The sequence below is a fragment of the Carassius gibelio genome, chromosome B5 (assembly GCF_023724105.1).
Source record: "Carassius gibelio isolate Cgi1373 ecotype wild population from Czech Republic chromosome B5, carGib1.2-hapl.c, whole genome shotgun sequence".
NCBI classification, from domain to species: domain Eukaryota; kingdom Metazoa; phylum Chordata; class Actinopteri; order Cypriniformes; family Cyprinidae; genus Carassius; species Carassius gibelio.
The window spans coordinates 38,494,241-38,508,224 of NC_068400.1; the positions used below are offsets into that span (position 1 = coordinate 38,494,241).

The following is a 13,984-nucleotide window of genomic DNA, read 5'->3' on the forward strand; positions in this document are numbered from 1 at the left end:
CATTGTAGGCCTACACAAAGGGACGATATCGTTATCAGATCAGCCCTATCTTGAAATCATTTGCATGGTTCTGCATGCATCATTGCACACTGCTGAGGTAGCTGCAGTACAGAAAACTGCAGGTGGCTGCCATTACAACCAGCACGAAAAGATTAAGATAACGCGTAAGTTACTCATTCTTTGTTGTTGGAAAAGCACCATCTCCTCACAGTCTTCGACAGATTCCAACATACGTGGCTAAACTTGATTTTTAAGATGTGCTGAGAGCCACAGAAGTGAAGCCCCTCCCTTTACAGTTGTGTTTGTGTTGGTGTAGAGGTGAGTGGTGATGAACAAAAGACAAAGCTACATGTGAGGCACATAAAAGCTAGTGGGGAAGCTGCAGCTTGGAGCAATGGGCGTGCCAAAGGTGGTGGCGTGCCAAAAGGTAATGCGAAAGCTGTCTGTTAAAAAAAAAAATGTTGGCAAGCCATAATCGCCTACAGATTAAAAGGAAGCAATACATTCAATATAACCCTATAAAACCAACTTAAATTATTAAAAGGTAAAAACGTTGTTAATGATATTAAAGGGACAATAAGTAACTTTTTAGGTATTTTATTATCTAAAATCAATATTTTTATTCATAAATATGCCCTCAATGGTGTACAAATACCTATGCCAATGTTTAAACTAATCCTTGTAAATGAAGAATTTATTATCTTTATATACATGGGACGGGTAGGTCGACGGAGGCTTCCATGTAGTTCCGCCATCTTGCAAAACTATAATAGCAGAGAGGGACAAAAAGTACTAAACAACGCGTTTCCACAGCGCGTTTTCGGTCAGAGCCAGAAACGCAGGTGCAGAGCAGTGAGAGGCGCTTGAAACTGCACCGGCAAGTTTAAAAGTCTGGATTGCATTCTTATTATGGACCATACATATGCCGCGCCACAGGAGAAAAAAACATCATCGCCAAAACAGTCAAAAATAGAACGTAAAAGGAAACGTGACCGTAGATTACAGAAAACAAGAGTTAATGTCGGGGAAGCTTTTTCTAGGTGGAAAGAGCTAATGCTTGAAAAAGATTTCAAAAGAGACACTGAAGTGGCCAGTTTTCCTCTCGACAGGTAAGTCAGTGTTACAATCTATATTATAATATTTTTTTTATATCTAACAATGCATATAATTCAGAAAATATAACGAATAAATTAGACATAACTAATAATTACAATATTTCATGTTTTCCACAGTCAGTAATTCATACTGTAACATTCGTTTGTTAGTTGTCATGTTGCAGTTTGTTTGAAATAACACACCTGTTCACCTGAAGGAAAACTCGACGAAGTGCTATTAGAAGACATCCTGTCAAAGCTTTTTGGTACATATCGCCTACCGTAGATGCAACGCGCATTTGAAAAAGCGAGGCGCTGGAGAGCAAAATTAGTTTGAATGCAAAATACAATTTCACCACTAGATGGGAGTAATTCCTACTTAGTGTCCCTTTAAGAATATTATTTTCAATTACTTTTAAAAGTACCTTCAAAACTTTTGCATGGCGCGGGTTACTGACGCCATCACCACAGCAAGTTTGGGTCTTGATTTATCAATAATCAAAAACAAATTACAATTATTTTTGAGGATCCAAACGTCTCTTGATCACACAAATTATCAAATTTAAAAATTAGTCGGAAGAGTTTATAGTAACCTTAAGTTAAGTGACATTAACCAATTAAGTTAACCAATTAAGCAAACAGATACAGCTTTATCCACTAAAACTTTTACTTAGCTTTCAGTTTCAGTTGCCAATTCAAGTAAAAGATAGATAGATAGATAGATAGATAGATAGATAGATAGATAGATAGATAGATAGATAGATAGATAGATAGATAGATAGATAGATAGATAGATAGATAGATAGATAGATAGATAGATAGATAGATAGATAGATAGATAGATCTGCTGAGTTCCAACTCCACTCTGCATGTCTTCCTCACATCTAGACTGACAGACTGCCAGTCAACGATACCTACACAAGAAAAAAAATAATAATGTTGAGAGATTCAAACAAGAAGTATCCAATAAGTAGAACAAATGAAAAGATTTGAAACAAGATATTTTGCAGTTTATTTTTTTTTTTTTCTATACTCACTCCAGCAGGTGTACTTAAGTATGGGTATTTTTTGAGTACATCCTCCACAGACATTCCTTCCATGCTTTCTCAACATCTCCAGGAGACTTTTTGTGCCGTGTGGACTTTGACAGTCGAGGTGTCTGGATGTGTTTTCTGAAACTCACTTTGTAGCACATTCACATGGTTCTCAACAGACATCGAATCCTCCCCAACAAGTTTCCTTCATCAGAACAACAGAAACAGATAATGCTTAGACCATGACAGATATTAAACAAGGATGCTTTAGATATAAAAAAAATAAAATAAAATAAACATTAAGTAGATGTTCAGGCAGTGAAAAGTGGAGTATATAGAAACTTTTATATCACTCATACACCACTGTATGTCTGTTCACCTCAGTCAGCCAGACATCCCCCTTGGCACGGGGCAGCTGGTCAATCACTTTACTGAGCTGTAGCCCTCTGGTGGTGCTCGAACCTTCCTGCAGTGACTTGCGTGTATCCACGTAGCTCCCTCTGCCACTTTAACCTCTGTGTTATCAGCAAGACCTGATATCATGCCAGACTCCTTCCGCTGGCTTGGGCAGAGCATCCTTGACCTGCTGAGATATCTGAGAGAGAACAAGAGACAACTTTCTACTACACTTCAGCATGTCATCTTCACACAAGGCTGTAGAGGACAGTGGTTGTGGTTCTGGTCCAACTCCATTGGAAGTTGGCCTACCAAACAAAATATCAAATGGACTCAAGTTATACTCTTCTTTTTGCCATTCTCATGTACATGAACACAATGGGGAGTTCTTTTACCCAAAACAGTCCTGTCTGCTCACAACACTTCATTAATTTTCTCTTTTATGTCACATCTGACTGATCATTTTATTTGCATTATCAGTTATGCTTTCAATTGTACATTATATTATCAATTCTCTGATTTGGAACTGGGTGTGCCGCTTGAGACATCATTTGTCCTCTGTCCACTTTGCTTGTGGCACAGATCATACATGAGTGACAATACCTGTCTGCAAAGGAAGTGAATCCCTTTATGGAACAATATTAATTTAACAAATCAAACATTCCCCCTTTACTCATGTGATCTAGGCCATGTACAAGTTTTGCATAGTGTGGGAAAAAGTGTTTTGGCAGACATGGTCTGTCTTCAGTAATCGGCCAAAGATAGCTTGCACTCAGCCTTCACCCATTGTTTCTTGTCGTCTGGTGTGGCAAAAGCTTGCATAGCTGTAAGATAATCAGAAGGGAGTGTGAATTAATCATTGTTAAATGTTACACAGGTAAAAGAAGGTTCTGTTCTCATAGCTGTGTCTTTCGCTGTGGTATCAGTTTACTTGTTACCTAAAATCACAAAATCATAACTTTTGGAATGTGTGACGCATTTGCAGATAGCAACTAACTTTGGTAACAAAATTGCTTCTAACAATGCTGCTATTTTATCAAATTGTATTTAAATCAGGCTTACCATTAGACTTTAGAAATTTCCTGTGTTTCCACAATGCCCCAAAATCATGACAAACCCCAAAAGAGAAACAAGAATTTGTGTAAATGGTAACTGTTCGTCCATCAGCAATTTTGCAAGCTTCCGTCAATGCTATCAATTCAGCCGCTTGCGAAGAGCAATGAACGTGGAGCGCTCCAGATCTTATTGTTGCATATGCAGTGGTTGCAGCTTAACTTGCTCTGTTTTTTTTTGGGGGGGGGGGGGTCTCGAACCATCAATTAATAAAATTAAGTCAGCAATTTCTAAGGGGGTGTCTTTTAAAATCTGGTCTTGGTTGACAGACCTGTTCAAATGTGGCAACACAATTGTGTTCTTCCCCATCCTGCTTCGTATGGAGCAGTGTAGCTGGATTTAACACTGTGCATCATTTAATTGTGATGTTTGGCATTTCTAATAGAATTGCATTGTACCGGAGACACCTGGCCGTTGACAAATGGGATGTTTTCTGTTCCAACAGAATCACAGAGACAGTGCGTGGCCTGAGCAAAGTCACATCAGAGTACCCCACAATTTCCCTTGAAGCTAAAATAGCCTTTTCTGCATATTCAACAGCACTCAGGCATTTTGGACTGCCTGCCGTTACCGGATCGAGCTAACTCTAAAAATAGGCCACAGGTCTCCCCCACGATCCTGTAACAGAACAGAAGTCAGAAACCCATTCTCTTATCAACAGTTTGTCCAAAATTTCTCTCTGGGTCTGGGAGTCCTAGGGTTGGTGATGTTTGTAGCAATAATATATTCTTAAATGCACTCTCTGCTTCTGGAATCCAGGTCAGTTTGTCATGGGGTTGCAATCCCTTCCCATGAGCCAAAGCGCTCAGGGGCAATTCTTTGATAACATAATTTGGAATGAACGTTCAACAATACGAACACATGCCCCAAAATGACATTAGTTGCTTTTTCATGATAGGCTTTAGAATCTTTTGAATTGTCTCTTTTTGTTTCTCAGATTAAAATTTGCCATTTTTAGTGATGATGACCAAAAAATGTCTCCTCCCTTTTTACAAACTGCAGTTTTAATAAACTGGCTTATGACCCTCAGCAGCCAAAAGTTTTAAAAGTTTTACAGTGTCTTGTTTGCATATTTCTTTATCTTTTAACAGTGAAAATAGGTGTATGCACAGGAGAATTTTCACAGAGCACAATTACCCCAGCTGCTCTTAATGATTCAAAAACTGGTGTTCACAGAGTCTGTAATCAGATTTTGGATTGACTTGAACTGGTTCCCAATTTTTAACAAGCCCCAAGTCAAATTTAGATAAAGCCCAAAGTGTTTTAGGGAATTCTTTGAGCACTGGGTGAGTCTCTGCTTTCTCTCCTGAGAGAAAGATTGTTGTCATTGTGTCATCAATCACATACTGTACGTACAGCTTTAACAGCAGTCCCGTGCAAACACATTCGGTATGCAGACAGTGTTGGATTGTATTCAACATTTTCCTCTGCTGTCTCCACCCAATTCACATGAAAAATACACATTTTTACAAATAAACCAATGTCTTCCCTATGGTCATTGTTCTTTTTTGGACAATGAAACATGTGGAAGAGAATCAAACAACATTTGCTGTTTCTCAAATCAACAGAAACAGCGCATCTATTTTATGTCTCAATTAACTATTTCAGGTCTGTTGTTTCTATACATAAAACCATTTTTGTTCTAAAATTTAATCTTCTCCCAATGATATATGTGCTGAGCAATGTAAATCAGAGAATTGCTTAATTCAGAATTAGGTGAAACTGTCTTTTGCAGCCTTGACAAACTTTTCACATAATTCATCATCTTTCCGTTTACACTGGTAAATATAGAACTGCCATTGTTGGATTGAGCTGAAGTTTGAATTTGGCACTGGGCCACTTCCCAGTTTCACATTAAATCTCTTTCTTACTCATTTTGAAGGCAGTTTTCTGACAAAAGTTTTTTTAGTAAACAATGCTTAAAGTTCATGCCATTCTAATCTTTACATCTCAATGGTACAGTGAAATTTTCTCTGACCATATAACCAGATGCAGTAATAGACCAAACTAAATTTCCACTTAATTTTTGGAATTGGATCTATTTCATCCTTTCTAATTAGTTTTTCAACTCCATTAACCCATAATCTATGTGGCATTTGTTTGTAAGCTAATTTATGTGCCTATGTTCTTGTCGAGAGAAGATTTATCATTTTCTAATCTTTCAATATGATCATGTATTAAAGCAAGCATTTTTCTTCATTGCTAAGAGCGGAAATATGAGCAAGCATATTTTCTTCGTTGCAGTGAGCAGAAACATGAGCAAGCATTCTTTCTTCATTGCAGTGAGCTTTAGAGAAAATGTGTGTGTTTTCAGACTTATCTGTTTGTGCTGCGTGGCCTTGGTGGACTTTGCTCCCGACTCCCCCCTTCTTCTCCAGCTTCTGCTGTGAAAGTCTCTGTTGTCAGTCTGCCTCAGCTTTCTCTGGTCCAGCCGCCGTTTGGTTGATCTAATGTGCACAGTGAAATTTTTCAATGTCCCTTCTGCACCAGTAAAAGCAAACATCTGGATCAGCCTGAGACAGACTTTGTCCCCTGCTCTTCTTCGTGATTTTGGAGGTGTTCACTCTGACTGGAAAGTCAGTCTTGATCCGTTGACACAGTGTTTCCACTGCTTGATGATATGCTTCGTTGTGTCTGCCGTGGCAAAATTTTTAATCAACTCTCATCAGCATAAGAGACAGACTCATTCTCAGGTATAATTAAAAATAAAGCTTTTATTCTTTGCAAAGAAGGTCAGACAGTCATACAGCAACACTGAGTTCCTGCAGAGTGAAACCGACCCAGGAAGAGGGCAGTCCTCCACCTTATATACCTCTGCTGCTTCAAGGTTACAAAGTCTTAGCAGCTGTAAATTTCCACACATAACAAGGAACACTCTCTATGGGCTGTTTCACACACATTTAGGACTTAGGTGACCCCCTAAGATCATCCTCGGACATTGTCCCCCCACTATATGGCCCAGTGACCCTCTCAGGTCATTCTCAGACATCTGTTTTCCCCCCAGGTGTCACCCTTCTGAACCCACACAGCAATTGAAAGAAAACACATGCATATATAGGCATACAGAAGCAATGTTCAATGAATTTTCCACCACAATTTCCCCCTTTTTATCATTCATTGATCACTAAAGCATAAAATGTTTTCGCTTATATACTGTATGTGATTTTACTACAAACTATAAGCATTCTAACTAAGAAACATAATATGTTTTTATTTATTTTTTATTTTCCAACCAAACCCGTTGTTCGTAGTTAAAAAAGTCATAAGAATGTTTATTGTGTTTTGAAAAGAAAGTAAGTTATGATGTATAAATAATATTTTTTTTATTGTTTAACATCAACCACAATGAGTTTATGTATTTCTTCTGCTTCATATATGCAACGGTTATCGTACACACATTCAAGAGAAATGCATAAACTCAATTGTTTTAAACAATCTAAACCATTTAGTCTGTCATTAAAAACCTCTTACATTTTTCACTGCTTGCCTCTTTTGATTTCAGCCGAGTGTCAACTACTGCTACTCACAAGTCAGGCAACCAACTGGACCTTATTTATACACGAAACTGCTCTACTGATCATGTTCTGGTTACTCCACTGCACACGTCGGATCACTTCCTCCTCACTCTTAACCTCAACATGATCCCTGACACATCACCTATCTGCAATTGTTTCATCTTCCCCTAAACTGTTTGCATCTTTGGACGCGAACAGTGCTACTGATACTTTCTGCTCCACTCTTACATCTTGTTTAGACACTGTTTGCCCCTTATCTTCCAGGCCAGCCCGTAACACCCCTTCTGCACCCTTGGTTATGTTATGTTCTACGCGAACACCGTTCTAAGCTTAGAGCTTCTGGGTGTGGCACAAGTCCAAAAATACTACTGACCTTATTGTGTATCAGTCACTCCTATCTACTTTCTCTGCTAATGTCTCCTCTGCTAAAATGACATACTACCATAACAAAATTAACAATTCATCTAACTCTCGCATGCTTTTTAAAACATTTTCCTCACTTCTTTGTCCTCCTCCCCCTCCTGCTTCATCTCTAATAGCTGATGCCTTTGCAACGTTTTTCATTAATAAAATTAAACACATTAGTGCACAATTTTCCACACCACAATCAGTCAAACTCATATCACCAGCAAACTTACACTCATTTACATCCTTCTCTTCACTCTCTGAGGCAGAAGTCTCAAAACTCATCCTTTCTAATCACCCTACAACTTGCCCGCTTGATCCTATTCCATCTCACCTCCTTCAAGCCATTTCTCCTGCAGTTGTACCTGCACTCACTCACATCATCAACACTTCCCTCCACACTGGTGTTTTTCCTTCATCATTTAGACAGGCACGTATAACTCCACTACTTAAGAAACCCAACCTCAACCCATCTCTTTTAGAGAACTACAGACCAGTTTCCCTTCTTCCTTTTATTGCAAAAACACTTGAACGAGCTGTGTTCAAACAACATTTCTCACACACAACAATCTCCTTGACAGCAACCAATCTGGCTTCAGAAGTGGACATTCTACTGAGACGGCCTTGCTCTCAGTTATTGAAGCTCTAAGACTGGCAAGAGCAGAATCCAAATCTTCAGTACTTGTCCTGCTTGATCTGTCTGCTGCTTTTGATACGGTTCACCACCAGATCCTCCTATCAACCCTACTGGCAAGTGGCATCTCAGGAACCACACTTCAATGGTTTGAGTCTTACCTATCAGATAGGTCCTTCAAAGTATCTTGGAGAGGTGAGGTGTCCAAGTCTCAACATCTAACTACTGGGGTGCCTCAGGGCTCAGTTCTTGGACCACTTCTCTTCTTTGTCTACATGGCATCATTAGGTTCTGTCATTCAGAAACATGGCTTTTCATACCACTGCTATGCTGATGACACTCAACTCTACCTCTCATTCCATCCTGATGATCCGACGGTAGCTATTCGGATCTCAGCTTGTCTAACTGACACTTCTTCCTGGATGATGGACCATCACCTTCCACTCAACCTTGCCAAGACAGAACTGCTTGTGATTCCAGCAAACCCATCGTTCCATCACAATTTCACCATCAAGTTAGGCACATCAACCATAACTCCTTCAAAAACAGCTAGAAACCTTGGTTATGATTGATGATCAGCTGACTTTCTCAGACCACATTGCTAAAACTGTCCGATCCTGCAGATTTGCTTTATTCAACATCAAGAAGATCAAACCCTTTCTTTCGGATCATGATGCACAACTCCTTGTTCAAGGTCTTGTTCTGTCCAGGCTGAATTATTGCAATGCCCTCTTGGCAGGTCTTCCAGCCAATTCTATCAAACCTTTACAATTAATTCAGAACGCTGCAGCAAGATTAATTTTTAATGAGCCAAAAAGAATACACGTCACACCTCTGTTTATCAATTTGCACTGGATTCCAATAGCTGATCGCATAAAATTCAAGGCATTGATGTTTGCCTACAAAACTACCACTGGCTCTGCACCCATTTACCTAAATTTGTTACTTCGGACTTATGTGCCCTCTAGAAACTAGCGTTTTGCAAGTGAACGTCGCTTGATTGTGCCATCCCAAAGAAGCACAAAGTCACTTTTACGGACTTTTAAGTTAAGTTCCCTTCTGGTGGAATGAACTTCCCAACTCAATCCGAGCAGCTGAGTCCTTAGCCATCTTCAAGAATCTCTTCCATCTTTATTTGACCATCTAACTTTAACACTCCCTATTCTAATTCTATTCTTTAAAAAATCTAACTACCTTTCTAATCTTTTTGTATTCTATTTTCTTTTCATTTATTATGCAATTGTATATGTATGTGTGTGTGTATGTGCAAAGACCTCTAACTAGCTTGCTCTATTCTTTTTTTTTTTTTTTTTTTATTCTATCTGTTTTCTTTTTATTTATTATAATATTTAAAATCCCATGCTACGTGTACTGTGTTAACCTAACTGAGACTTGTTATAGCACTTATATATCATTGCTTTTTTGTTGTTGTTTTTGATTGCTTCCAACGTCTTCATCTGTAAGTCGCTTTGGATAAAAGCGTCTGCTAAATGAATAAATGTAAATGTAAATGTAAACATGATGTATCCAACTATGATGCTCATATTTATATTTTCACTTGTGCGCAGACTACTTCGATGCTGTTTTTGAGTCTTCACCTTGCTCTTCCCGCTGATAAGGACGCTTGATGTTTAGGCTGGATTCTGGCCTTGTTGACGTGTGTGTCTCCACTCCTTCTGTGGGACCTTTCTGCAGTGGCTAGCCTGGATCCACGTTGCTCTCTCTGCTATTTTCACAGCCGTTTGAGTGGTCAGAAGCACCTGGAACGGTCCCAGCCACCTTTTCGCCTTCCAGCTCTTTCTCCTCAGATCTCGTACCACCATGAAATCTCCAGGTTTCAGGTTGTGCAGTGGTGTTTCAGCAACCATCTCCTGAGCAGCTTTCACCTGAACACAGACATTAGACAACAGAAAAGACATTACCTTGCAATAACTCAACATGTCATGCTCACACACCTCTGTCGATGGTAGCTGTTGTTTAACCCCTTTAATACTCACAAATGGTGGGTAGCCAAAGAGAATTTCAAAAGGGCTCAGGTTTACTCTGGATCGATTTCTCATTCACATGTACATGAGAATGATTGGGAGCACCTTAAACCATGTGAGTTCAGTTCTCTCACAACACTTAGCCAATTAGATTTTTATTGCCCCTGCACAAAATGTGTTTCATTGCCCGAACTGCTTTTTCGTGGAATTTCCCCATCTCGGGAGTATTTCAGTCAGCAGAGCCCTTACTACTGCTGCTGCATCCTGTTTGGACATTGGGCAGACCTCTACCCATTTGGACCACATGTCCACAAATACCAAACCATTTTTCCTTCCCTTCACATGGGAAGAGTTCAATGAAATCCATCAGGGCTGTCTGGGATACCTGAGACATTTTATGCCTCTTGCCACATTGTGTGTATTAAAAAATGACACATCTTTTTCAAAAAAAATTAGCATAAATTTTGAACCCCTTTGTAACCACAATTCTTTAATTTGCATATTTCAATTCCCCCTTTCGATGCGTGGTCTTTCCCATGCATCGACTTAGCATAGTGAGGAAAGAAGTGTTTAGGTAAACAAGGCTTGCCATCTTTGCTCATCCATACTCCATTCACCACTTCACAGCCACACTGCTTCGATTTCTCTCTCTCCTGTCCTGTCGCAAATGTCTGCATGCCCTGTAAAGATGAAAAATTGTCAGGGTTATTTTCAGATAACAAAGTACACTCTGATGATTTTGTCTGCTGAGATGCCGCAGCATTCGCCGCTGCATCTGCTCTGACGTTTCCTGTAGATACATAATCTTTGTTATTAGTATGCGCTGTGCATTTACAAATTGCTATCTTTTCTGGCAGCAAAATAGCATCTAGCAAATCTGCCACGAGGGGTGCATTTAATATTGGTCGCCCATCTGACTTTAAAAACTTTCTGTGTTTCCACAGCGCCCCAAAATCATGAGTAACCCCGAATGCATAGCGTGAATCTGTGTAAATCGTTACACATTTGTCTGTCATTAGTTTGCATGCTTCTGTTAATGCCACAAGCTCAGCTGCTTGTGCTGAATAATTTGATGGCAATGAGCCAGAGGCCACAATGTCAAATTCAGTTTTTATTGCATAACCAACCTTATTCAGGCCTGTTTGTGGATCTTTAAAAGCTGAGCCATCCACAAAGAGGACATTTTCACAATTTTCAAGTGGCACGTCAGACAGGTTTGGACTTGGTGTACACACTTGTTCAAGTGCTGTTAAACAACAATGATGCTCTTCCCCATCCTCCTCTGTTGGAAGGAGAGTAGCAACATTCAAGGTTGTGCATCGCTTAACAGTGATGTTAGGCATATCAAGCAAAATAGTATGATATCTTAACCATCATGCTGTCGATAAGTGTGATGTTTTCTGTTCCTGCAAAATCATGGACACTGCGTGAGACACCGTCAATGTCAGATCAGAGTAACCTACGAATTCTCTAGAAGCCATCTCGGCCTTCTCAGCAGCTGCCACGGCCCTCAGACAGTGTGGCAGGCCTGCTGCAACTGGGTCCAGTTTGCTGGAAAAATATGCCACGGGTCTCAATTTGTCTCCACGATGCTGCAACAACACAGAAGTCATAAATATATTTTTCTCATCAACCATCTGAATAAAGGTTTTATTTGGGGCCGGCAAGCCCAGAGTTGGCTTTGGCTAACACAGACAGCTGAACTTTCATGTTCAGACATGCCTCTTCCACTTTCTCATGTCCACTCAATCCTATCATATAAATTCAACCCCTTGCCTCTCAAGGCTCTCAGGGGTAGCTCAAAAATGAATGTTGCATCTTGTGGTATTTGTGATAAAATTGTGTATGGATTTGGTACTCTTTGCTCTTAGCTCTTTGCATGACAGCAGCGTTCACAGCCTGTAAATCCTGTACAAATCGCCACTCTGTGGGCTGACCCTCGTCCCTTATTATTATTTTTTTTTACAGGAAAAATTGGAGTACGAACTGGAGAATCATTGCATGGCACCATTATTCCCTCTTTCAATAGTGACTCAAATACCAGTTTTATACCAAGAATCGTGCCTCTTGTTTTAGAGGGTATTGACGCTGACGTGGTCTGTAATCAGATTTTGAGGTGACCACAACTGGTTCACATCCTTTTATCAAACCCACCTCATATTTGTGTTTTGCCCATAACTCTGATGGCACTTTTGTTAGTGCTGGATGTATATCTGAGGCACAAATGACTGTCATGCAATGATTTTCCCTTTTCCTTTTGTCAATGGGTCCCATAACTCTCTCTAGCTCAATTTCATGCTTGCACTCTGTCATAAACACTCCCAGACTCTCACTGTGTTTCACTCCCTCCCCTATCTGTCTCTGTCTGTAACACAAACACAGCTTTTCACAAACAGTTCTAATCTGGGCCCTGTCTGCTGGCCTTGGAGAGCGAGGCACAGAATCTTCTGCCATTGAGTAAAACTGAAGCTGTTTTTCTGTCAGGCAAACTGACAGAACATTTTCTCAAAACGTAAAGTTTCTTCATCTCAAAACGTAAAGTCTTTTTCATACTGGTCATCTTGCTGTACTACAACATGTGACGTGCAATGCAATTTGTCAGGCAACATGATTTCTCTGTGAAATGGTTTGGTTCGATTTTTAGCCAGTTTCACACATCATTCAAGCCCAATCAGAATTTATGATGTGCCATTCATATGCCATTCATATTTTGGTTCTGCTTGCAGACAGCAAATCTGCTCTTTCTCTGCCACTCGGACACCCCCAGAGTCTGCAATCAGTGTCAAATTTAGTTTGAACAATAAATCTCTCCCCATCAAAGGCACTGGACATGCAGGGGTGTAGAGAAAAGCATGTCTCAGCACCTCACCCCCTTTCTGGTTTAAAATTCAGAGGCACTGTGAACCTGTCACAAATTATGTGCCCTGATGCAGATATTGACTCATTAATTTCACCTGTTAATTGTGGTTGGCATTGCAAATCACATGGCTGTACAGCTATATATATATATATATATATATATATCAGCTAAAAACTCAATCAATATCCCCTCCACTAGCATAGGATATTTATGCATTTTCATAAAAGCTTCACTCTTAAACATAATAGCACATTTGTCAGGATGTTTATAAACAGAATCAGACATACACAAAGTAAAGCAAGCTTTTTTCTTCATTGCAGAGAGCAGAAAGTACATCAGTGTATGTGTGTGTGTTTGTGGTTAGAAAATTTTCACTTCCCTGACTTCGCCCTAGACCCCTCCTCTCTGCTCACTGTCTCTCTCCTTTCTAGTTGCTAATTCTTTCTGCATTGTTCTCCTTTCTCGAAATATCTGCTTCCGCTATTCAAAAATTCACGGCTCAATTCTTGCACAACAACCTTTCTGTCCCTTTCTGTCACCACTGATTCCAGTTATCCCCTCCGGGCCTCGGCGGTCAGTCCCTTTCTCCCTCAAATCTAATCAGGATTAGGGCTGAACTTCTATTGTTCAGGATGATCAGTCACCGTCCGCTCACAGGTCCTGAAGACACATCCAAGGAATCCCACGTTCTGACACCAAATTGTCGTGGCAAAATTTTTAATCAACTCTCATCATCATAAGAGACAGACTCATTCTCAGGAATAATTCAAAAGAAAGGTTTTATTCTTTGCAAAGAAGGTCAGACATTCTTACAGCAACACTGAGTTCCTGCAGAGCGAAACCGACGCAGGAAGAGGGCAGTCCTCCACCTTATATACCTCTGCTGCTTCAAGGTTACAAAGTCTTAGCATCTGTAAATTTCCACACATAACAAGGAACACTCTCTAA

At 39.9% G+C, this 13,984-nt stretch overlaps 1 long non-coding RNA gene across 4 annotated transcripts; it reads right to left on the minus strand.

Annotated features, from left to right (window-relative positions):
• Positions 1 to 1,737: 1,737 nt before the first annotated feature.
• LOC127957519 (uncharacterized) lies at positions 1,738 to 13,771 on the minus strand. Of its 4 annotated transcripts, none has more exons than XR_008153808.1 (4): positions 11,548 to 13,771; positions 2,508 to 11,458; positions 2,132 to 2,333; positions 1,738 to 2,008 (listed from the first exon to the last, which is right to left on the minus strand). It is a non-coding gene; the product is annotated as an uncharacterized LOC127957519 (long non-coding RNA). The 4 variants fall into 4 exon arrangements; XR_008153809.1 differs by having other exon boundaries at positions 2,508 to 10,856; positions 11,304 to 13,771; XR_008153807.1 differs by having other exon boundaries at positions 2,508 to 6,084; positions 9,790 to 13,771.
• Between the last annotated feature and the right edge of the window lie 213 nt (positions 13,772 to 13,984).